The sequence below is a fragment of the Salvelinus namaycush genome, chromosome 2, assembly GCF_016432855.1.
Source record: "Salvelinus namaycush isolate Seneca chromosome 2, SaNama_1.0, whole genome shotgun sequence".
Taxonomy (NCBI): domain Eukaryota; kingdom Metazoa; phylum Chordata; class Actinopteri; order Salmoniformes; family Salmonidae; genus Salvelinus; species Salvelinus namaycush.
Window position 1 is genome coordinate 15,511,335 of NC_052308.1, and position 27,232 is coordinate 15,538,566.

Genomic DNA, 27,232 nt, shown 5'->3' on the forward strand with positions numbered 1-27,232 from the left:
GATGTTATTGCGGGTGTAGCGAAATGCTTGTGTTCCTAGCTCCAACAGTGCAGTAGTATATAAGAATTCACGACAATACACACAAATGTAAAAGAATGGAATTAAGAAATATCTAAATATTAGATTGAGCAATGTCGGAGTGGCATTGACTAAAATACAGTAGAATAGAATACAGTATATACATATGAGATGAGTAAAGCAGTATGTAAACATTATTCAAGTGGCCAGTGATTCCAAGTCGATGTATATAGGGCAGCAGCCTCTATGGTGCAGGGTTGTGTAAATGGGTGGAAGCCAGCTAGTGATGGCTATTTAACAGTCTGATGGCCTTGAGATAGCAGCTGTTTTTCAGTCTCTCGGTCCTTGCTTTGATGCATCTGTACTGACCTCGCCTTCTGGATGATAGCGGGTGAACAGGCCGTGGCTCTGGTGGTTGATGTCCTTGATGATCTTTTTGACCTTCCTGGAGGGCAAGGTAGTTTGCCCCCAGTGATGGGGTGGACAGACCACACCGGGCAGCGGGCAGTGCAGTTGCCGTACCAGGCGGTGATACAGCCCGACAGGATGCTCTCAATTGTGCATCTGTAAAAGTTTGTGAGGGTTTTAGGAGCCAAGCCAAATTTCCTCAGCCTCCTGAGATTGAAGAGGCGCTGTTGCGCCTTCTTCACCACACTGTCTGTGTGGGTTGACCATTTCAGATTGTCAGTGATGTGTACACCAAGGAACTTGAAGCTGTCCACCTTCTCCACTGCTGTCCCGTCGATGTGGATAGGGGCGTGCTCCCTTTGCTGTTTCCTGAAGTCCACGATCAGCTACTTTGTTTTGTTGATGTTGAGTGAGAGGTTATTTTCCTGGCACGACTCTCCCAGGGCCCTCACCTCCTCCCTGTAGGCTGTCTCGTCATTGTTGGTAATCAAGCCTACTACTGTTGTGTCGTCTGCAAACTTGATGATTGAGTTGGAGGCGTGCATGGCCACGCAGTCATGGGTGAACAGGGAGTGCAGGAGGAGGCTGAGCATGTACCCTTGTGGGGCCCCTGTGTTGAGGATTAGCAAAATGGAGGTGTTGTTTCTTACCTTCACCACCTGGGGATGGCACGTCATGAAGTCTAGGACCCAGTTGCACAGGGCGGGGATCAGACCCAGGGCCCCAAGCTTAATGATGAGCTTGGAGGGTGCTTGGAGGGTACTATGGTGTTGAATGCTGAGCTATAGTCAATGAACAGCATTCTTACATAAGTATTCCTCTTGTCCAGATGGGATAGGGCATACAGCGATTGCATCGTCTGTGGATCTATTGGGGCGGTAAGCTAATTGAAGTGGGTCTAGGGTGTCAGGTAAGGTAGAGGTGACATGATCCTTAACTAGACTCTCAAGCACTTCATGATGACAGAAGTGAGTGCTACAGTTACCTTTGCTTTCTTGGGTATAGGAACAATGGTGGACACCTTGAAGTAAGTGGGGACAGCAGACTGGGGTAGGGAGAGATTGAATATGTCCGTAAACACTCCAGCCAGCTGGTCTGTGCATGCTCTGAGGACGCGGCTAGGGATGCCATCTGGGCCGGCAGCCTTGTGAGGGTTAACACGCTTAAATGTATTACTCATGTCGGCCACGGAGAAGGAGAGCCCACAGTCCTTGGTAGCGGGCCGCGTCGGTGGTATTGTGTTATCCTCAAAACGGACAAAGAAGGTGTTTAGCTTGTCCGGAAGGAAGACGCCGGTGTCCACAACATGGCTGGTTTTCCCTTTGTAGTCTGTGATTGTCTGTAGACCCTACCACATAAATAAGAATTTGTTCTTAACTGGCTTGCCTAGTTAAATAAAATAAAAATGTAAAAAACATATGCTTCGTGTCTGAGCCATTGAATTGTGATTCCACTTTCTCTGTACTGACATTTTGCCTGTTTGTTTGCCTTACGCAGGGAATTACATTGTTTGTATTTGGCCATATTCCCAGTCACTTTGCCATTGTTAAATGTGGTGGTTTGCACTTTCAGTTTTACGTGAATGCTGGCATCTATCTACTGTTTCTGGTTTGGGTAGGTTTTAATAGTCACAGTGGGTACAACATCTTCTATACACTTCCTGATGAACTCAGCCACCATATCCGTGTATTCGTAAATGTTATTCTCAGAGGCTACCTGGAACATATCTCATGATCATGATCAAAACAATCTTGAAGCATGGATTCCGATTGGTCAGACCAGCGTTGAATAGACCTTAGCATGGGTACTTCCTGTTTGAGTTTCTGTCTATAAGAAGGGAAAAGCAAAATGGAGTCGTGGTCAGATTTGCCAAAGGGAAGGTGGGGCAGGGCCCTGTAGGCTTTTTGAAAAGTTGAGTAGTAGTGGTCCAATGTTTTTCCAGAGCGAGTACTACAGTCAATGTGTTGGTAGAACTTCGGTAGCATTTTCTTCAACTTTGCACTGCATTTGAATTTCACACTGTCATTGCAATTTCAAACCTGATTACACTGTCTTAATGGAGACAACCATGGTAGAATGGTTCATAGTGTGGGTCTCCCATCCAACCCCAGCTTCCTCTTTGCTCATACCGGTTTCATTTCCCAGAGCTTTGGTCATCAACTGGTTGATTGCGATCAACTGGTCGATCTTTAAGGCATTCCTAGTAGATCACCAAACATTTCTGTAGAAAAGCAAATGATAAAGGCTTGCGCCGCTTTTTTTATTATTCATGTTGCGCTGTTGGCGGTAGGTGCACTTGATTCAGAAGCCCAGCGCAGCGGGTAGGCAAATTGTTCCAATTTTGAACCATTTAATTTGTCAGAAAGGACAAAATCCGCCTACCCAGCTGACCAGGAGATCTGTGGCTAAATCGAGTGCGCCTACTGCGCTGGCCAATCGGAGAGCTCAAATCAGTGTCTACAAGTTTGATACTAGCCTACGAGAGATTTCATAACTTTTAAAACAATAACCAGAGAGAGACTGTCAAAGAATACAGCAAAGAGTTGGTGTTTTTATGGGTGAGTTCATGTAAAAAAAAATATTCAGCACTGTCAACACTGTTTTTATTCAACACGATTAAAAAACATAAAACGTCTACTCCCTACTTCCACTTGCGTTGCAATGAATGAGTAGTCAAATGTATTATTAGCAGCTCGTTGTGTATATTTTAATATCGAGGAATATTTCACTTTCTCTGGTCATAGGAACACGAATTTGTGCTTGAGGCAGATGTGGTGGTCCTCGAGTTTCGCCATCAGGTGGAAGGTTGTTTTTAAATGTTTGAGCGTATGCTTCAGCCAAGACATCGGCTGCTAGTCAGATTATCATATCTCACAGGCAGTCACACTGTGGGCTAACTGAAGTCTCCAGTGGCTCGAGTGCTCTCGTTGCCACGGTAACCCCTTGCCCTTAAAGGGGCTGCTGAACATTTGTCTCACAAAAATGAAATGCAATTGAGCAATATACCCAGGGGGTGCAACTGGTTTTAGAAGTGGGGGGGTGGGGAGGCATGGCCCCATGGCCCTTCTAGCTGTTTCTATTTAGAACAACAAAAAGTAAGCAAAAATGCCCACAGTCATCAAGCTAGGTAAGAGATCATTATTAAATATGTTTAATTAATAAGACTGAACTAGATCAATGATAATTCAATAATCTATATTGTGTTGCAACTTTAACCAATAACCTAACAAATGAACAACTCTTACAAATAAAGTACAAAGACTTAACTTTTGATTGACTTTATTAAGATATCAAATATCTTAATATCTTATTTCAGCCAGTCCACCCAGCCAGCCCGTGCAGCCTGCATGTCCGACCCACACCAGTCTAGTCAATAACTCAACACTCTCCCCAACACAATTTCCTTCAAGTCTTTTTAAAAATTTCTCATGGGAAAGGTTTGGAGAGCAAAAGTTTCATAAAAACACATACTCCTACACATTAATACACAGAAACAGAACATCCTCCATATAATTCATATCATAGGCCTAATAGTACTGTAGAGCTCTTTTAACTTGAAGTCTCCAGTATCAGCATAAAAAAAAGAAGGGAGAATATGCAGACATGCTGAGATAAAAGAACATACTTGTTGCCATAATTCAGCCAGCCTTCACAAGACCATAACATATGCAAATTTGTGTTTTACACCTCCAGCAGAATAATACAATTTCTGGGTGCACGATATTCTTTTTCACTGGCATATATAGTAAGTTCTATGGATGGTCTTAAACTGCAGTAATTTATATCTGTGCTTATATGAACATGTCTGGGAGTTCTAACATATCTGAATCCATTCATCATCAATTTTGTTTGACATTTTTTTTGTGTCATTGGGAAAAGCCTCTATTAACCCTTGATACAGTTTGGAAATCAACTTTAGAGGGTTGCCAGACTGCCTTAAAATAGTTTTGATCTTTGAAGCTTCTTGCTTGTCCAGTGTTTGCTGCACTGAGGGAATAAAGTGTTGTATCTGCGTAAGTTCACCGATACACTGGTATTCCCTGGCTGCCTAACCCTGATGAGACCCAGGTCACCATCTGATCCTGCTCAAATGAGGCATGACAAAGAATTACCTTAGTGTACATTTATGCATTATATTATCCAAGAATAAAATCAATGGTTCAGTAATTGAAATAAAAATTATTCCCAGATCTCAGACTTTAGCCTACCCATAGACTCAATAATGGAATGTCACCATCTGATCCTGCTAAGGCATGATGAGCATAGTGTTGTGTGCTGACTGTGCACCATGACAGTGAAGCCTGTAGAGCTGTTTATACCGTGTCAGTGTGAAAAGTAGGAAATAAGATAGGGAAACTGACAGTTTAATAACGTTACATTGCTTTCCTGACTAATAAAACTTGTATCGCGCTGAAAAAACATCAGAATATCGGTCTTCAATCGCTTGGCCGCTGGTTTCATCGGTTGATTCAGGTCTAGCGTGATTGAGGCAGAAATAATAGCAAAGGTTAGTGAGCTAGATGGTTAACGTTAGCCAACTTTTGGCTATCTCTAACTAATGGTACATCATCAAATTTACTTCAGTTGAAACGGGACAAATCAAAGGCTACAAAACATTTCCATATACACAACAGCTGTTAGATACTGCTACCTGACAGATAGCTAGCTAACACTGAACTGGCTGTGCTAGCTACTAGCTAGCTAACTAGCTGGTAGTAGTTCATTCACTTCAGTCGAGAGGGGATGAAACATTACCTAACATAACATGTCATTTACATTATTAGCTCACCACTGGGAATATATATATATTTTTCTGTCAAACAGCAGTTAACTTGCCATTGAGATCAGTCAGCTAACGAGTAGCCAGTTTCTGCTCTGCTTGCTTTACAACTCATAGAAAATGTGCAAAACAGACAGCAGCTGCCTCTGTTCATCTCTCCTGTGCTGGTCCTATACACCTGCCTTTCAGCAGCTTTGCCTTCACACATCCTGTCTGCATGCTCTGTGGTGTATGTGCCGTACTAAATCCAACCGGCTGAAACCGGGAAAAAGCCTGCATGGTCCTAACGCACACCGGTGCCGTGTTTTGTATCACAGTGCAATGATAAAACTGGGGGGAACAAAAATGCAATTTCAGAATGCGGGGGGGGGGGGATCACCATTGTCCCCAGTGAAAGTTGCGCCACTGAATATATCACACCACTTCTTACTAGTAATAGATGTATTGTTTTAGAAACAGTACAAAGCATGGTCATCCATTTTTTGTTTTTTGTTTAATTATGGCGCAAAAATATTTTGTCTGGTAAAAAATCTGAGTGGCTGTTAGATTTTTAAATCTACCTGCCACATTGGCTGGTGGACCAACAAGTTAGTTTCAGGCCCTGAACTGATCTATTTTGTTATCCAAGCTCGAGTTTTGAAATATAATATGGTCTAAGAAGAACAATTTTGCCAGGCATATAACCAATATGCTGTGATAATGTATTAGGCCTTTCTACTGCACAAACCTCATACCTACAGAACTGTTTTTATTAGGTTATGTTTTACATTGAAGTTGTTTACATTTTTTTATCTGAGCGGTAGGTCTCGCCTCATAAAAGGTTGGTGACCACTGTCCCAGAGGATTTCCTGCAGCATCCGTGGCCCAGGTCACTACTGCAGGGACCCTGTCAACCACCTCTGTTGCCCCATGATTCAACCAGGGAAGAATTCCGTAAGACCCTAACTTAACCAAGAGTTTGGCTATGGGACAGACTCACTTCCATGCCCCCATACTGACTCAAATTGATGAAGTCATGAACTGTGTTTAGCAATCTTACTTTGGATCGTGATTTAAATAGTAAAGTAGCCCATTTGAAACTCTGCTGCAAATGACTGACAAGGCATGGAACAATCTTGCAAAGCCCTGCTCACATTATGATTGGGAAATACCAGCTCCTTGTACTTTAGACATTTCTGCAGTTAAGGTAAAAAAGGCCTAGGCCTAATGCTTCCATTGCTAAATCAGGGAGTCAGTAGATGTCAGTTGAGGGGCCAGATATACACACAGGCTTCAGACACTATTGATATTCATAAATGCACTTCAGCTAATAGCCCTCAAATAAAATAGCAATTCATTCTGAAAGGCAAGATTGCATTTCCTGCTGTTCATTATTGAATGGACGGAATATTCAGGCATGATAGCAACTCAACTGAGTAGGACAGTCTGTCAAAAGACTGGCCTACAGCTTACTAACTGTTATAACCCTGTTATAACTTGTAAATAAGACTTACATTCTCAAATGGAAAATCTCATGCAGAAAAACAGACATTGGTGATGTCATTTCATGGGTCAGTGACTACATGCATGACAGACTTTCCTGGTTACTATACTGTAGAGAAGCAGTTAATATACTATTACTGTGACAAAAATTCCAGATTGTCTGCATAATCAAATAACATTCAGCTCAGACATCCATACATACCCCACAAGACAGGCCACCAGGGGTCTCTTCACAGTCCCCAAATCCAAAACAAATTCACGGCAACGCATAGTTTTATACAGAGCCATGATCGCATAGAACCCTTCCATCTTCATTTACTCAAGCAAACAGCAAAATAACCCTTAAAAAAAGTATAAAAAAACAACTCATGGAACAACTGGGACTGAGGGAATAGAAAACGCACACACATTCACTATACCCTAGCTCAAGACCAAACATTTTAAGTAGGCCAAAAAAAATATTACAATAGAGCGCAATCCTGTTTAAAATAGAGAGCAATAGTAATGGTGTCTAACTCCGCCATGGTTCATTGAACAAAGCCTATGGGAAAATGAATGAATGTTTTGTAGGGTTTTTGTATAAATGCAGAAAATAAGGTCTGTAGTAAACACAGGCTTAGGATATCTTATATGTTTTGTTCTATGAGATATGCATTTTGAAGCATTTATGAAAAGAAAAAAAAGCACATAAAGCACAAAGGCTTCATAATTCATCAAGGTCATGTTAACTGACTGATATATTATTTCATAGAACAAAACATACAAGATCTCCTCAGCCTGTGTTAACCCTCAAACCTTATTTTTGGTGTTTATCCCGAAACCCTATTCTTTCCCCATTAATTTTCCCCATAGGAATGGCAGAACAAACCAGAAGTAACTAATTTCCGGGTTTAGGACTACAAGTTTACTAGCTCTGTGCAACGGTTGTTTAGCCTATTAAATGGCTGGCTTTAGGACCATGAGGAGCATTGCGTGTATTTTTTTGTTCACTATTATATTACGGTGCTAATTAATGGCTGGGGTCATTTTTGTTTGTTTTTGCTGTTCTCCAAATAGTCTTTTAGAGTTTTTAAATTGTGTAGAAATGCAGTATACAAGCTTCCTGCTATACCCAAGGTTCAGCTGAACTGATGCCACTGACCTTCAGCCCAGTGTGCTGATTTCTTAAAGCTTTATATGTGTGGACACACCATGAGATGTTTGGACCAGAATTAGTTTTTGTCAACCAGATTTGGAACACTTTAGATGGAAGTATCTGATACAGTATCTAGAGACATGGCAAGAAGTGATTAATTCAATATGCTAAACATGTCATGACAGGATTTGTTATTACATGTTTACATATGGTTCCCGCCAGGGAACAGTACATTTCTTATTGCGCAGTTGCACAATGTTTATTGTTTTGCAGTTGTGCAACTGTCTCTGTTATTTCTTGGTTGCAAAGTTTAATGCCAGATTTGTTACCTGTTATCTGATTTTATAACAGACTTTTAACAGTCTGAGCATGACATAGCAAGCCATAATTATTTTGGGGATGTAAACACGCACACATACATGCACACATTTTATTATTTTATTTACCTTTATTTAACTAGGCAAGTCAGTTAAGAACAAATTTTTATTTCCAATGACAGCCTAGGAACAGTGGGTTAACTGCCTTGTTCAGGGGCAGCACAGCAGATTTTTACCTTGTCAGCTCGGGGATTCGATCTTGATACCTTTCGGTTACTAGTCCAACACTCTAACCACTAGGCTACCTGCCGCCCGTGTACGTACATGCACACAACATCGTGTCATGGATGGGTTCAGTAAGTCAGTGATATATCCACATGCTGGAATATGTGGACAAGAAGGTTACATGTCTTTCATGTTGACAAATGACAATAGAAAGATGGGCGACCGGGGTCATTGCCAGTGCCCCAGTTCAGATTGTCTCTCCTTGAGATTCAGCAGGAGTCGTGCTGAATATCACCGTGATAAAGATCAGACGGTTGTCAGGACAGTTGTGTGTGTGGTGGTTTTTCTCAAGGACTTATTCAGGATAGGCTTCATGATAAAAAGCTAATCAAAGCAGTGTGGCTGAAGACAGTTTGGTAACCTTTCCTTCACCCCTATACAGTATGTGTTTATTTCGCTCCATTACTGTAGTCATATAATTTATATGACACTGTATCATTTTACCATGTTGGCTGATTTAATGATCATGTAAACCAAGGTGAAAGTCATCCATACTTAATACCAAAGCGATGGTTGAGTATGAGAAACACACACAGGCTTAGAGATGTAGTTCTTTCTATCATGAAAATGGTATTTGAGCTCCATCTCAATCACTCACACGAGAGAGATGGAGAGAAAGAAGGAGAAAAGCAATGTCCTCCTTGTCCCTTCTTTTTATTGACAGTGTATTGTGGCAATAAAGTGTGTGTGCGTGCATGCGAGTGTGTGTGTTGTGGAAGTATGCTTTTTTTTTTACTGTAATGTATTATCCTTCTAGTGTGGTGGTGACACAATACGACATTGTGTTTGTGAGTTTTTTGTTGAATGGCGTGCAGGCTTCACACAGGCTGTGTGTGTGTGTGGTAACTTCAAACCAAACGTGAAAGAGAGAATAAAAAGATGGAGTATAGTTGTAAATGGGCAATAAACTGATTCAGTCTGATTTAGTCTCAAAGCATCCTGCAGTGGGATGTTACACAATTTCTATTTGCAATAACTGAAATTATGACTACCCAGGTTTCAAACCTGTGACATCTGCACAACTCAATGCCTTGTTAGGCCTGTGAGCTAATCCTTCCAGTAGGCATAAGCTTTGCGAGCTAACACAAGTCTTCCGTTCTCAGGCAAGGTTACTCATCATGTGACCATAGTTCACTGAATCACCTCTGTTACACAATTCTTACTTCAGCAGTTCAGACACAGCGTAGCCCTCAAAGACACATCAACAGTAAACTATGCCCCAGTTGGGATTTGAACCAGTGATCCTCGGTCACTAGTCCGCTCTTCCTAACTGTTTGGCCATGCCACTGGAGACGATCCACTGCCTTACCGGATGCCCTTTGAAAAGGACCTGTTCCAAACCCCATGCAGTGCAGGCATGCAGCATAGCTCCTCGGGACAGTTTCTTCCAGCATTAATAATTGAAGGCAGCTGAATTTAGCTGCATCGCCGAGTGTGGATCAATGAGATGAGAATCCTGAGGAGACACTTTCTCTGTGCTTTGATCTCTCTGCTGCTGCTCAGAAGATGAAAGGACTAATTGGGCTTGTTGGGTCAGATGTAGCTGCCTCCCCAACAGGAGGATAAAGACCTGCCCACGTGAACAACTTAATATGGGTAATTACAGAGCACCATGACCTCAGGTTGCAGGTTGGAACTGTATAACCATTTCTCTTGTCTATATCCAGTTTCTAATGATACATGATGATTCCCCAAATATAAACATACTTCTGCTGTATGTATGCACACCTTTTCCCACTGTTGTGGTCTGCAATATGTAATCTAGATCTGCTGTTCAGCTAGAACTTTCCCTGTACACAGCAGTCAGTCTGTCCCAGACTGCACTGCATCCTGGCACTCAGCCCCTGCTGATAGCCCCTCTTTCTACCCCCTGCTGATACACAGGCAGAGGGAACTCATTTCTGAGAGCACACAGCTCCTGGTGATTCTCTCTCTCTCTCTCTCCCCCTAGCCTTGTGGAGGTCAACATAGTGATATCAGACTGTTATCAAGGTCAGGACGTTGTCACAGGTATCTACTGTATGTCATTAGAAGCTCTCAGTTATCCTCAGTAGAGTTGATGTTAAGCTGCTTCATTTCATGAGAGGCTGCAGGCTGACAGTAAGGTCAACGATAAGAGTGCATTGGTGTGAAGGAGACAACAAGGAACTGTGGTGTCTCTCCATATTGATTCACAACAAGGAACTGTGGTGTCTCTCCATATTGATTCACAACAAGGAACTGTGGTGTCTCTCCATATTGATTCACAACAAGGAACTGTGGTGTCTCTCCATATTGATTCACAACAAGGAACTGTGGTGTCTCTCCATAGTGATTCACAACAAGGAACTGTGGTGTCTCTCCATAGTGATTCACAACAAGGAACTGTGGTGTCTCTCCATATTGATTCACAACAAGGAACTGTGGTGTCTCTCCACATTGATTCACAACAAGGAACTGTGGTGTCTCTCCATATTGATTCACAACAAGGAACTGTGGTGTCTCTCCATAGTGATTCACAACAAGGAACTGTGGTGTCTCTCCATAGTGATTCACAACAAGGAACTGTGGTGTCTCTCCATAGTGATTCACAACAAGGAACTGTGGTGTCTCTCCATATTGATTCACAACAAGGAACTGTGGTGTCTCTCCATAGTGATTCACAACAAGGAACTGTGGTGTCTCTCCATATTGATTCACAACAAGGAACTGTGGTGTCTCTCCATATTGATTCACAACAAGGAACTGTGGTGTCTCTCCATATTGATTCACAACAAGGAACTGTGGTGTCTCTCCATATTGATTCACAACAAGGAACTGTGGTGTCTCTCCATAGTGATTCACAACAAGGAACTGTGGTGTCTCTCCATAGTGATTCACAACAAGGAACTGTGGTGTCTCTCCATATTGATTCACAACAAGGAACTGTGGTGTCTCTCCATATTGATTCACAACAAGGAACTGTGGTGTCTCTCCATATTGATTCTGGGGGAAACTCTGGGTGGGTAGTCACGTGATGGAATCGTTCTTCCTCATTTGCCTCTGTGTGTCTGCTTTTTCAGTGAGTGCACCATGTTCCTGATTATTCATGGATATCGATGTAGCTGAGCGCGGTGGCACATTGCCATGTATGAAAGTGCAGGAATGCACCTGTCTCTTCTAACCGCTGTTAACCGCTATAGCAGGAGGCTATGGACTAGTGGATAGGGACATTCAGTGGTAGACACACATCAGGAGGGGCATTCTACTGCTGTACAATGGCTGTACAGAGGACTTGGGTCTCTATCTGTGCATGTTAGTGAAACAGACACTGTATACAGACACAGTCTATCTCTGCTGTATTTCAAGATCTTATTAACACAGAAGAAACATTATCTTGGTTGACAGCTAAGGAGCAACAAGACTTAGTACACAAAGAGACAGCCTCAATCACTTACACACCCTGGGCTTAGGGTAGAATAGCCTTTTTGTGATGGTGTGCTGGCGATTAGGGATCGATATGGGTCAGCGTATTTTGTCTCGTTATGGGTGAGTGAGCTCAGACAGGGATATTAGAGCTATCTCTTACATATACCGTTACATTAGCCCAGGCTAGACATATCTGTCTTAGAGACACAGTAACACTTAAGATACACTTAATGCAGTGGGATGGAGAGCACATGAACCTTCAGTGGCAGCGTTTTCATTATGTCTATTTAAGTGGCTCACCATGCAAGGGCTGGTCATCATGGTGATGTAGACATGCTTTCTGTAGCGCTCTCCCAAACAGAGAGATAGACAGTGGGATGAAAAGCCAGACTACACATGTACTGTATGCAATGATTATCTATTATATGTTTATTATTGGTGCCTTGCTCTTTAGTAATCATTCAGATATAGTTTTCTGTAAGTTATAATTTTGTGGGCAGGCACTGCGGTGCCACGAACCATTCTAAACTACCATTCAATTTATTGGCAGTATTTCATCGTATTATCACTAAGTGATCTTTGTAACCTACTGTATATTGAATTAGGATGCTGTCGGTTTTGACCTACTGTACCTTTAAGCCAGGGGATAAACAACCATGATGGATCATGATGAGAGTGAGGGGAATTGAAATAGGGGGGGAAGCTGACTTCCTGTAAATACAGCTGTCATGCTTTCATGGGAGTTCTGATTTATTCTACACTTTCTACAGGTGTGTGTACTTAGATGATAAAAGGGATGTGCCATGGTGTATTTACACAGGGACAATGGAATGCAGATACATGGCTTTCCTGTGGTTTATACTGTACACACCCCGATTTCAGGAGGATTTGTGCCAAAGGTCTTCTCTAATGAGTCTATCCACCCACAGCTCCACCCAAACCAGGCCTGAGCATGCCATGGGTGTGTGTCTCAGTGATGACATAACATATATATATATATTATTTATTTAACCTTTATTTTAACTAGGCAAGTAATTTAAGAACAAATTCTTATTTACAATGATGGCCTAAAAGTATATTTCATAATACTCCCCAAATTCCCCCTCATTTGTTAAATGGAAAATCCCATTGAAATGCACCATTATTAAATTAAGACAGAATTTCAAAAAGATGTGCTAATTTTCCACCATGAACTATGTTTGACTTTTTCCAACTCTTGCTTTCATGCAGGTTAATGGCCCTCTATATATCTTGAGTCAATAGCCAGGAGAGGACAGCCAATATGTTGGGCTCCAATGTGGCCATGCAGGAAGTGAGATCTATATAGTGGAAACATCAGTACAGAGCAGGAGTGTGCTCAATTGTACTCAACTGAGGTTGGGTGGGTGGGTGGGCTGCAGGGTGAGTTGGTTTTGCAGACCTCAGTAAAAAAAGAAAACAAATATTTTCTGTCACATTACCCTCAAGCCCCTCATAAATAACACATTACATCAACGTGCTGGAAATGTTGATGTCCTTTCCTGGGATGAAAGTAACATTTAACTTGTTTTTATTGGATAAATGAAATGCCACATAATCTTTGGTGTACGATACAGTGAAATGGCCAGCAGGTGACTGTGAGGGAGAGACAGAGACACAAAACTGCTAAACCAGTTGTAGAAAACCATATGTTCCTTATGGATTGTAGAAGAGAAAAACAATAATCTATTCTGTGTGCCTTGTAGAAGTCTATTATTATTCAGCGTCTCTCTGTGAGTGAGCGTTATAGCAGTGGGTCTCAACCTTGTGGCACAGCCTTAGAATCCACAGACTCAGAAGAAAAACAAAGCATTAGGTGTGGATTAGAGGTCGACCGATTAATCGGAATGTCTGATTTAATTAGGGCCGATTTCAAGTTTTCATAACAATCGGAAATTGGTAATTTTGGACGCCGATCTTTGCCTATTTATTATTATATATTTTTTTACACCTTTATTTAACTAGGCAAGTCAGTTAAGAACACATTCTTATTTTCAATGACGGCCTAGGAACGGTGGGTTAACTGCCTTGTTCAGGGGCAGAACGACAGATTTTTACCTTGTCAGCTCAATCTTGCAACCTTACGGTTAACTAGTCCAACGCTCTAACCACCTGCCTCACGAGGAGCCCGCCTGTTACGCGAATGCAGTAAGAAGCCAAGGTAAGTTGCTAGCTAGCATTTAAACTTATCTTATAAAAAACAATCAATCAATCATAATCACTAGTTATAACTACACATGGTTGATGATATTACTAGTTTATCTAGCGTGTCCTGCGTTGCATATAATTGATGCGGTGCGCATTCGCGAAAAAGGACTGTCGTTGCTCCAACGTGTACCTAACCATAAACATCAATGCCTTTCTTAAAATCAATACACAGAAGTATATATTTTTAAACCTGCATATTTAGCTAAAAGAAATCCAGGTTAGCAGGCAATATTAACCAGGTGAAATTGTGTCACTTCTCTTGCGTTCATTGCACGCAGAGTCAGAGTATATGCAACAGTTTGGGCCGCCTGGCTCATTGCGAACTAATTTGCCAGAATTTTACGTAATTATGACATAACATTGAAGGTTGTGCAATGTAACAGGAATATTTAGACTTATGGATGCCACCCGTTAGATAAAATACGGAACGGTTCCGTATTTCACTGAAATAATAAACGTTTTGTTTTCGAGATGATAGTTTCCGGATTCGACCATATTAATGACCTAAGGCTCGTATTTCTGTGTGTTATTATGTTATAATTAAGTCTATGATTTGATAGAGCTGTCTGACTGAGCGATGGTAGGCACCAGCAGGCTCATAAGCATTCATTCAAAAGCACTTTTGTGCGTTTTGCCAGCAGCTCGTTGCTGTGCTTCAAGCATTGAGCTGTTTATGACTTCAAGCCTATCAACTCCCGAGATTAGGCTGGTGTAACCGATGTGAAATGGCTAGCTAGTTAGCGGGGTGCGCGCTAATAGCTTTTCAAACGTCACTCGCTCTGAGACTTGGAGTGGTTGTTCCCCTTGCTCTGCAAGGGCCGTGGCTTTTGTGGAGCGATGGGTAACGCTGCTTCGAGGGTGGCTGTTGTCGATGTGTTCCTGGTTCGAGCCCAGATAGGGGCGAGGAGAGGGACGGAAGCTATACTGTTACATTGGCAATACTATAGCGCCTATAAGAACATCCAATAGTCAAAGGTATATGAAATACAAATCGTATAGAGAGAAATTGTCCTATAATTCCTATAATAACTACAAGCTAAAACTTCTTACCTGGGAATATTGAAGACTCCTGTTAAAAGGAACCACCAGCTTTCATATGTTCTCATGTTCTGAGCAAGGAACTTAAACGTTAGCTTTTTTACATGGTACATATTGCACTTTTACTTTCTTCTCCAACACTTTGTTTTTGCATTATTTAAACCAAATTGAACACCTTTCATTTTATTTGAGGCTAAATTGATTTTATTGATGTATTATATTAAGTTAAAATAAGTGTTCATTCAGTATTGTTGTAATTGTCATTATTACCCCAAAAACAATTTTTAGCTATTGGCTTTTTTGGTCCTCCAATAACCGGTATCGGCGTTGAAAAATCATAATCGGTCGACCTCTAGTGTGGATGCTTTGTAACATTGTCTCCTGCATCTTGCATCAGTTTATGGTGTTTTCAAAATGGCAGCCAGTGCCAATGTGACAAGTCCCTGCACACCCATATTTGACATCTTTACCTGTTTCGATCAAATGTCAGCAGCTTAAAATTGTTACTGTTAATTAAAAATGATTACCTGTGCCCTACAGAGCAATTATGTGTTTTTCCACCGAGGCTGTTCTTTGATCACACCTGTCACGCCAGTGCCCTGTATTGTATGTGCGATTACCTGTCTGGCAGGCACATGAGGCAGTGAACCAGAGCTCTGCCAGTCTTCTCACTGGGTGTCCCCCCGTGGAAGAGCCAATAGACAGACAGTATACACCCTTGGGGTCAAAGAAGGGCCGTCATGGCTGGCTGTGTGGCTTAGTGATTAGATAATGTGTTTACACAGTGCAGAAACTGCAGACAAGCCTAGCACACACTGCTATTGTGTGGATAGTTGAGTGGTGTGTGGCGATGCATGGTGTTGGCCAGGAAAGGCCATGGGATTAGGACTGTTACAATGTGGCTCCAACCCATCCGGCACTACGCCCTCTCCAGGGTATGTCTTATGGTGTCTATACAATGTATTTTGTTGAGCTAGACTTTGATGAATTCAAAGTTACACTTTGTGGGTTCATCAGCAAATAGCTGACGGAATCAGAGGGAGGCCCTAAAAATGGTCAAAGACTCCAGCCACCCTAGTCATGGACTGTTCTCTCTGCTCCCGCATGGCAAGCGGTACCGGAGCGCCAAGTCTAGGTCCAAAAGGCTTCTTAACAGCTTCTACCCTTAAGCCATAAGACTCCTGAACAGCTAATCAAAAGGCTACACGGACCCCTCTTTTACACTGCTGCTACTCTCTGTTTATTATCTATGCATAGTCACTTTAACTCTACCTACATGTGCATATTACCTCGACTAACCGGTGCCCCCGCACATTGACTCTGTACCGATACCCCCTGAATATAGCCTCGCTATTGTTATTTTACTACTGCTCTTTAATTATTTATTTTTATCTTCAATTTTTTACTTAACACTTTTTTTAAGCATTGCTAGTTAAGGACTTGTAAGTAAGCATTTCACTGTAATGTCTACACCTGTTGTATTCAGCGCATGTGACAAATACAATTTGATTTGAATCGTGAATTATGTAAGATCACTATTTACTACAGACTACCAAGGCCCTTCTCTGTATCCGAAGTGTACCCAGAGCCTGTTGTGTGTTGTCAAAACATGCCTTTTAATGGTTTCTTAGTACTGGGATGCATGGAAAAGGCAGTTTCATTATACTAGGATTTAGAATACATATATCATCGTCCCTGGTTTTTCTTAATGATGATCTCCTGGTATTGCTTAAAGGAAAATACCACTCACAAAGTATATTTTGTTATTTGTTTCATTAATCCACTGTTGATACAGTCCCAAAACTTGATTGCTGACATGCAAAACATTTTCAAGATATAGCACTTTCAAAATACAGAAAGTGTTGCAGTGTGAATCGTTTTGCAAAACTCATTATACTGTGACACTATCTGTATTTTGAAAGTTCTATTCCTTTAAGCCCAGTGTGTTTGACCTGGTTTCAAGTAGAGGTCGACCGATTAATCGGAATGGCCGATTTCAAGTTGGCCCGATTTCAAGTTGACATAACAATCGGTAATCTGCATTTTTGGACACCGATTATAGCCGATTACATTGCACTCCACGAGGAGACTGCGTGGCAGGCTGACTACCTGTTACGCGAGTGCAGCAAGGAGCCAAGGTAAGTTGCTAGCTAGCATTAAACTTATCTTTATAAAAAAACAATCAATCTTAACATAATCACTAGTTAACTACACATGGTTGATGATATTACTAGCTTGTCCTGCGTTGCATATAATCGATGTGGTGCCTGTTAAAAACTTCTTATGGCTGCAAGGGGCAGTATTGAGTAGCCAGTTAAATGGTGCCCATTTCAAACGGCCTCGTACTCAATTCTTGCTCGTACAATATGCATATTATTATTACTATTGGATAGAAAACACTCTCTAGTTTCTAAAACCGTTTGAATTATTTCTCTGAGTGAAACAGAACTCATTCTGCAGCACATTTCCTGACCAGGAAGTGGAATGTCAGAAATCGATGCTCTGTTCAACTTCCTGCCTATACATGGGCATGATACGTAAGAGTCTACGTACACTTCATACACCTTCCCCTGGTTGTCAAGAGGCGGTGAGAGAAGAAATTTCGTGTTTATCTTGGTCTGAGGTGGAATTAAAGCTCTTTGTATGACGTGACCGTCCATTTCCTGTTTCTGGAGCGCGCGAAAGGGGACATGGATTTGCCTTCTGTTTAGCTGTCGTTATGGACGACTAATATCTCCGGCTATGATTTTATTTGATACATGTGACCATATCATCGTAAAGTATGTTTTTTCAATATAGTTTCATCAGATTATTGAAAATTTTTCGGGAGTTTTGCCGTGTTCCGTTCTCTTCCGTTTGTTGACTTGGAGAGCTTTGTGCCACTTGGCAAGTGTGCGTGCTAAATCGAGAGGGAAAATGAACGTTCTGAATCCAAACAACGACTGTACTTGACAAAGGACACCTTGTCCAACATTCTGACGGAAGATCACCAAAAGTAAGAAACATTTTATGATGCTAATTCATATATCTGTCGTGCATGTGAATTAGTCGTGGACGCCCAACTTTGGGGTACTCAGCTATACCGAAGCTGGATTTCGTAATGAAGTTATTTTTTAGAATTCTAACACTGCGATTTCATTAAGAACTAATGGATCTATCATTTCCTATACAACATGTATTTTTTACTTATGTTTATGAATAGCTATTTGGTCAGAATATGTGTGTCAGAAAACGTGTCAGAAAAATATCGTTGCTGTTTAGACGTTGTGGGAAAAAGATGCTACGTTAGCACAATGTGTAACCACTGATTTCAGCTCTAAATATGCACATTTTCGAACAAAACATAAGTGTATGTATAACCTGATGTTATAGGACTGTCATCTGATGAAGAAAATCAAGGTTAGTCAAAAATTATATATCTTTTGCTTGTTTGTTACGATCGCTAACTTTTGCTAATGGGAAATTGCTTGTGTTTTTGGCTATTGTGGTACGCTAATATAACGCTCTATTGTGTTTTCGCTGTAAAACACTTGATAAATCGGAAATATTGTCTGGAATCACAAGATGCCTGTCTTTCAATTGCTGTACACTATGTATTTTTCAGAAATGTTTTATGATGAGTAATTAGGTATTTGACGTTGGTGTCTGTAAATATTATGGCTGCTTTCGGTGCAATTTCTGATTGTAGCTGCAATGTAAACTATGATTTATACCTGAAATATGCACATTTTTCTAACAAAACATATGCTATACAATAAATATGTTATCAGACTGTCATCTGATGAAGTTGTTTCTTGGTTAGTGGCTATTTATATCTTACTGATGGAGTAAGAAAAGTGGTGTCTTTTGCTAACGTGGTTAGCTAATAGATTTACATATTGTGTCTTCCCTGTAAAACATTTTAAAAATCGGACATGTTGGCTTGATTCACAAGATGTGTACCTTTCATATGCTGTATTGGACTTGTTAATGTGTGAAAGTTAAATATTTAAAAAAAATATCTTTTGAATTTCGCGCCCTGCACTTTGAGCTGGCTGTTGTCATAAGTGTACCGACGTCGGGCTTGCACGCCAAACAGGTTAATTTATCAACTAATCACAGCCTGCTTCGCCAAACGGGTGATGATTTAAAAAGCACTGTCGTTGCACCAATGTCTACCTAACCATAAACATCAATGCCTTTCTTTAAAATCAATACACAAGTGTATATTTTTAAACCTGCATATTTAGTTAATATTGCCTGCTAACATGAATTTAATTTAACTAGGGAAATTGTGTCACTTCTCTTGCGTTCTGTGCAAGCAGAGTCAGGGTATATGCAGCAGTTTGGGCTGGCTCATTGCAAACTGTGTGAAGACCATTTCTTCCTAACAAAGACCGTAATTAATTTGACAGAATTGTACATAATTATGACATAACATTGAAGGTTGTGTAATGTAACAGCAATATTTAGACTTTGGGATGCCACCCGTTAGATAAAATATGGAACGGTTCCGTATTTCACTGAAAGAATAAACGTTTTGTTTTCGAATTGATAGTTTCCGGATTTTACCATATTAATAACCAAAGGCTCATATTTCTGTGTCATTATAGTATAATTAAGTCTATGATTTGATAGAGCAGTCTGACTGAGCGGTGGTAGGCAGCAGCAGGCTCGTAAGCATTCATTCAAACAGCACTTTCCTGCATTTGCCAGCAGCTCTTCTCTGTGCTTCAAGCATTGCGCTGTTTATGACTTCCAGCCTATCAACTCCCGAGATTAGGCTGGCAATACTATAGTGCCTATAAGAACATCCAATAGTCAAAAGGTATATGAAATACAAATGGTATAGAGAGAAATAGTCCTATAATAACTACAACCTAAAACTTCTTACCTGGGAATATTGAAGACTCATGTTAAAAGGAACCACCAGCTTTCATATGTTCTCATGTTCTGAGCAAGGAACTTAAAGGTTAGCTTTTTTACATGGCACATATTGCACTTTTACTTTCTTCTCCAACACTTTGTTTTTGCATTATTTAAACCAAATTGAACACGTTTCATTTTATTTGAGGCTAAATTGATTTTATTGATGTATTATATTAGGTTAAAATAAGTGTTCAATTAGGTTAAAATAAGTGTCCACCAATAATCAGTATTGGTATCGGCGTTGAAAAATCATAGTCGGTCGACCTCTAGTTTCAAGCCGGTAACTACATGCAACTGACTCCTCAGATACAAGTAACTAGCTACAGTTGATGCCGTCCCCATTTTAAGGAGCAATAATACCCTGCGTGTGAAGACAATACATTAATCAAACTCACAGCTTATATTTTCCGATGTGTACAACCTCCTCCCCTCAATGTTAAACCTATCTAATCCAGTCCCCTCTAAAGTCGCATAAATAAGCACTATACTGTCTGTGCCTTTTACATCTACACAGGCATGCACGAATGAACACGCACACACACACACAACATTAGCCTGGGGCTTAACATACAAAGCGTAAGACAGGCATGATGGACACACACACACACACACACACACACACACACATGGCATGCTGCTCTACAGTTTTTAGCATTTTAGAAATACAGAAAATGTGGACATAAGGTTATTCTAGAGTCATGTCAGGCTTCACCCTCCTAGCCGCTTGTCCTTTTCAATGTCATTGATATGTGTGTAGTGAACATTGGAGGTTCAAGCTGGTTCAGCATGATCTATTTGAAGTGTAGTATTTATGGCTGTGGTCTTCCTCCCCAGTAAGGGTCGGCAGCAGAGGAATCTGCTGAGTCATATAATACTTACGGTGCCATTCAGAACTCAACCACTTCTCACTCGACCAGTATTGAACCATGTACATATCTAACCCAGTTTTCCAATGGGGATCAATATTCATTCACGATATACAATACTGCACCAAATCACCATCAGTATTGATCTGATTGTTTTTTGTTATTTTATTGCAATATGTATTGTGTTATTTTGTATCTGAGCTGATGCTCTCTATAATTATGCAGTAGTTTATGGACTGGAAATGTCAGGTTGTATAAAACATAGTTTAGAAGATATCAATACAGTGGGTGCTCCTCTCTTTTATCACAATACTTATGTTAGTTTCTCATTCAGAATAATACATTCTGTTACTCCCAGCAGGCCAATGAAATGGTGCCCTGGGGACAAATACCATCACATAGCAACCCTCATGTTTTTAGTTTTGGCTGTGACTGTGGCCTGTCTGAGAGAGGAGTGCTATATTTAAGACTGAGTGTGGAACAGGTCACCAGCATTTATTGAATGACGACCCCACCAGCTGTTTATAGGCTACAGTGTACACTACATGGTGGCATAAGGCATGATGGTACAGTAGTTCTGTGTATCAGATGTATGCAGGCAGTGACATGGTCTCCCTGGACACGAGAAGGCTACAAGGAGAAGGGTGATGGGAGGGGAGGAGGGGGATGGAGTCAGGTAGGGAGCAGGGAATGAGATCAGGGCAAATCGAATGAGGTCTGACCTTGAGGGGTTGTTGGCTATTCAGCACAAACAGACCCCCACCCTCCACCCAGCCTGCAGCCTCTAGGGGGAGACTCTTCCGACCGAACAACCGGCCATATGCCTGCTATTCTACCCACACCACCACTGCTCATTAGTACCCTACATATGTCCCTGACTCTGTGAAAATGATAGATCACAGGGCTAGCCCGATGACATACAATCAATGACCCCCTCAGATATATCTTCATCTCCCAATAGACAGCCTCTGACTCAAACAACCAACTCACCTTTTTTCAGGATTTTCCATCTTAACCCCTGTGTCAAACCCCTCTGCACCCCACCTTCTGCCCTCCCTACGAGCGCCCCGCCCGCTCCTTTTGTTGAGATGAATCTATGCAGGAGGTAAATTATGGCTGAAGTCCCCTCAATGCGATAGATATAATTGCATGGAGAGGATGTGGGATGCTGTATACTGTATAGAGACATGGATGAAGCTCCATAGGATTAATCACATACAGTACGTGTGTGTTCTGGCCTTGGTGGCTGGTGTGATTTATCTGTGTTGTCACCAGATTCATCCTGGTCCTGTCTGTGTCAGGGAGGGTGATGAAAGGCCTGTTATTCCTTGACGATACAGACATATTGATCCTTCAACACTAGCACCTCTCATATGGGCAGTATTGACAATAATTATGGTGATCTATTTCTAACAGTGGTCAATAATGACAAATTATAAAACAGTTGGGCAGTTTATCAGATTTTCACAATATTATCATATATATAGAAAAATAATTTTGTGTTGATTTGATATTGTAATTGATTCTGTAGTTTCTACCATTGTCCTCCAACCATTCCAACACCATGTCCTTTGAGAATCCGGAGGAAAGGACAGCCAGCCAATGTCCCTGCATCAGCAAAAAAAATGTACTATGTTTTACATGACATTCATGATAGAGACACATGGAATGCACTGTAATCCCAGAACTGTATGCACATGAAAATAGAGTCCTTGTCGATGTGGAAGACTTATTTCTCAGAGTGAATGGTTAACCACATAATTGTGGTTTACAGGGCTTAGAGGTGATTCACTGAGAACAGACACATGAATGGTCTGTCCCTCTGAATTCCAGAGTGCCTGTGTACTGTTCTCAGTGATGATGAGAGGCCAGAGCTTTACTGGAAAAAAGATGACCAGTAACTTGGATCTGGCCTTATAAAGATGTTACTTGGGGAATGAATGAGTTAGCAAAGAGCACCTTATCCTTTGGGCATTTTTCTTTCATCAATGCAGAGCGGCCATCATAGATCTGACCATGTAACTTTGTTACTCCAATACCTGAAAATTGAAAATGTCTAGACTTAACGACAACTTCTATGCACCCTAAAAATGTAATTTTTAAATAATAAAAACCCCCACTAAAAACAAGAATATATCATCAGATGGAGAAACCGTGCTTGCTGGGTAATGGTTATGATTCCATGTGTCCTCAGGCAGAGTGATGAATAAAGGTTTAGACAGCTCGCGTGCAAATGAAGCTGCCTAGGCACACCACACTGGGAGGGAGTGTACGTTGGCAGGTCTTGTCTTGCTGGAATTCTATTGTTCTGCAGAGAGAAATTATACGAGAATCTCAGGCTCGGTCTGCCCTGAGCTGCATTATTTTAGGCTTGTTTAGAACCATTCTACAGTGTCAGACATTTTTGGGGGGATTCTTTTCTGATTGGTTATTCAAATGAAATAGTTTGTAGCCTTTACATTGTTATACATCAGATGTGAGTAGGAATACATATTCATAAATCATGTCTGTAGATATCAACGTATGAGTCCAGACTGTACTCTGGTTGTGTTACAGCAGCCTGACTGGAGAACAGGCATCTGGTCTTACACAGACAGATGTCTATGGGATGACACAGTCAGGCTAATAGTCTCCTGCTGTCTTTGTCCTTGTAAGGAGACTCCAGGTCATTTCACAGACTCCAGCTAAAGGCAAAACTCATCCAACAGTCCTTTTGGAGCGGGGTTATGGCAGAAGACAGAATACCTCTCCCATGTTGTAGTGTCTGTTATGGTAGAACGTTTATTTGGATGCCTTAGTTTCCACTCAGTACAGATCAAATGACTACTGTGATTCAGAGAATCTTTCCATAACCTGGAAGTGATGGAGCAACTCTGCCACAGGACCATTTCTTCTGTTGCTTGGCAGAGATGGAACGAATCTGAATGGAACACAGATTTATGTTGGATACTCCAGTTTCCCACACAGTGTGAAGGAAATGACATAGTGCCCATCCGGGAAGTGGCACACTACTGTACCTAAATTGTAAGTGACGCAGAGCACATGCAGATGCTGTGACAGACTGTTTTCCTCTGTCTGCCGCGGGAGGATGTGATGCAGTTGTGAACTCCAATGACCTTTGGAGTCCTACCGCGGCAGGCAGGGTGTTTGGACACAGTAAAGTAGCAGTGCCAGCGTTTTAAGAACAACACTTCAATCACAGTGTGAGCTGGAGACCGCCCAGCCAGGGATACTTCTCTCAAGCTAATTAGACCGTGTCGACAACATTCAGTGGCTCCTGAAAAGCAACAAATCTAGGTTTGTTAGATAGAAGTAGGCCTACGCTCTAGTGACATATTTTGTTTATGCTACATTCAATGGTGAATTCGAGAAATTGCTTTTAGAGCAAAAGATGAGATCTGAAAGGTGTCTTCAACTCCGTGGTGGAATGATTGTTACTTGAGTATTTTTGTCTCTGGTCCTGTTGCTATGTTGAGGGCATGGCCCGAAAAAAAATGTGCCAGCATTTCTGTGGTGTTTTGTTCACATCCCCCACCCCCATTGGTTAGATAGCCCATAAAGTGGTTTAGAGTCACATTGGAGTCTCTATTTTCGGCTGCCATTAAGGCAGCACAAGTGTCAAATGCACGTTCATAGGCAATTTCAACCTGTTATGCCCCATTTTAAATCGTGACGTATTTCATTACGCCGGACGTCAACTTCATGCAATCACGTTCCGCTACTGGATGGAGAGCATAGGATAGTTTCACAAGACAAGATGGAGGAGAGCCTAGTGTCTCTCGTCAGAAATCACATTTATTTTGGGAGATTGCAAAATGTGAGCTTTTCATTCAAGACAGGGGAAACATGTTTCAGTTGATAATAAAACATGTTTCATTTAGTTACTTTTTCCTCAACTTGCTTCTATAACTTTCTAGCAAGTCAAGCTATCTGGCAAAATGTGTAGAATTGCAGGAAATTAGCTGTTCAACTGCAACAAAATTTAACTTGGGGGCCCCCAAGAGCCAGCCCTTGTCTTTAACTGCATGTGTGGACCCGCGAGCCACTGCGGCCCCTAGTTCAGATTTGTTGTGGCCCCCACCCCCATCAAAGTGGCCCATCCCTGGTTTATATAAATAATAACTCTGAAGGTTTTCTTGAGTAACAACATTCCTTTTCTGGCTGTTAAATATTTTTAATTACTTATTCCAATGATATTAATCTCTTTAGAGGTCACATACGTTGACATTAATTTCCAGGTTCTTGCCCAAGCTGTAGCATGTGCTTAGTTCTTTCCCTTGTGTGATGTGGATGGAAGGAATGTTTATTCTGTTGATGTTAGCCACTGAATTCCATGTAATGATGAGGCTCTGGTAGATGCCTTTTTAAAGACGTGCCGGGTACTTTGTCGACTAAGAAAGTATTTTTTTAAACCTCCCGCTTTGGGCTGGACGTGTCTATGTGTAGTTAATACAGTGTATTCAGACCCCTTCACTTTCCCCACATTTTGTTACATTACAGCCTTATTTTAAAACGGATTAAATTACTTTTCCATTCATCAATCAATCTATACACAATACCCCATAATGACAAAGCGAAAACAGGTGTTTAGATTTTTTTGCAAATTTAGTAAAAATAAAAAAACATAATACCTTATTTACACAAGTATTCAGACCCTTTGCTATGAGACTGGAAATTGAGCTCCGGTGCATCCCGTTAACATTGATCATCCTTGAGATGTTTCTACAACTTGATTGGAGTCCACCTGTGGTAAATTCAATTGATTGGATATGATTTCCAGAGTGGCGCAGCGGTCTAAGGCATTGCATCTCAGTGCAAGAGGAGTCAGTACAGACCCTGGTTCGATTCCAGGCTGTATCACACCCGGCCTTGATTGGGAGTCCCATAGGGCTGCGCACAATTGGCCCAGCGTCATCCGGGTTTGGGTTTGGCCGGGGTAGGCCGTCATTGTAAATAGGAATTTGTTCTTAACTGACTTGCCTAGTTAAATAAATACATTTGAAAAGTCACACACCTGTCTATATAAGGTCCCATAGTTGACAGTGCATGTCAGAGCAAAAACCAAGCCATGAGGTTGAAGGAATTGTCCGTAGTGCTCCAAGACAGGATTGTGTCGAGGCACAGATCTTGGGAAGGGTAACAAAAAATGTTTGCAGCATTGAAGTTCCCCAAGAACACCAGTGGCCTCCATCATTCTTAAATGGAAGAAGTTTGGAACCACCAAGACTCTTCCTAGAGCTGGCTGCCTGGCCAAACTGAGTAATCGGGGGAGAAGGGCCTTGGTCAGGGAGATGACCAAGAACCCGATGGTCGCTCTTACAGAGCTCCAGAGTTCTTCTGTGGAGATGGGAGAACCTTCCAGAAGGACAACCATCTCTGCAGCACTCCACCAATCAGGCCTTTATGGTAGTGGACAGACAGAAGCTACTCAGTAAAAGGCACATGACACCCCACTTTGAGTTTGCCAGATGGCACCTAAAGGACTCTCAGACCATGAGACATAAGATTCTCTTGGCCTGAATGCCAAGCGTCATGTCTGGAGGGGATGTTTTTCAGTGACAAGGACTGGAAGACTAGTCAGGATCGAGGGAATGATGAACAGAGCAAAGTACAGAGAGATCCTTGATGAAAACCTGCTCCAGAGTGCCCAGGACATCAGACTGGAGGGAGGTTCACCTTCCAACAGGACAATGACCCTAAGCACACAGCTAAGACAACGCAGGAGTGGCTTCGGGACAAGTCTCTGAATATCCTTGAGTGGCCCAGCCAGAGCCCGAACTTGAACCCGATCGAACATCTCTGAAGAGACCTGAAATAGCTGTGCAGCGATGCTCCCCATCCAACCTGACAGAGCTTTAGAGGATCTGCAGAGAAGAATGGAAGAAACTCCCCAAATATAGGTGTGCCAAGCTTGTATAATCATACCCAAGAAGACTTGAGGCTGTAATTGCTGCCAAAGGTGCTTCAACAAAGTACTGAGTAAAGGGTCTGAATACTTATGTAAATGTGATTCTTCAGTTTTATATATTTTTTTATACATTTCCAAAAACATGTTTTTGCTTTGTCATTTTGGGGCATTGTGTGTAGATTGATGAAGGGAAAAAACAACTTTAATCTATTTTACAAAAAGGCTGTAATGTAACAAAATGTGGAAAAAGTCAAGGCGTCTGAATACTTTCCAAATGCATTGCATATGCATAATCTATGGGCAGAATTATTGATTTAACCTCAATTAGCCTCAATCTCTAGTATAAAAAGCGACCATTTTCTTGAAGTTGTGCTGCGCTATTTTCCCTACAGTTCTAGTCAATGAGCTTCAGCCACTCGCATTTGAGTGAGTGAGAGAGACGTGGAACAAATAAACTGCATGACCAAAAGTATG

The 27,232-nt window shown here is 41.5% G+C and overlaps 1 protein-coding gene across 1 annotated transcript in view; it reads left to right on the forward strand.

Moving 5' to 3' along the window:
* iffo2b (intermediate filament family orphan 2b) overlaps nucleotides 1-27,232 on the forward strand; it is a 41,278-nt gene that overhangs the window by 1,363 nt on the left and 12,683 nt on the right. The window lies entirely within an intron of this gene.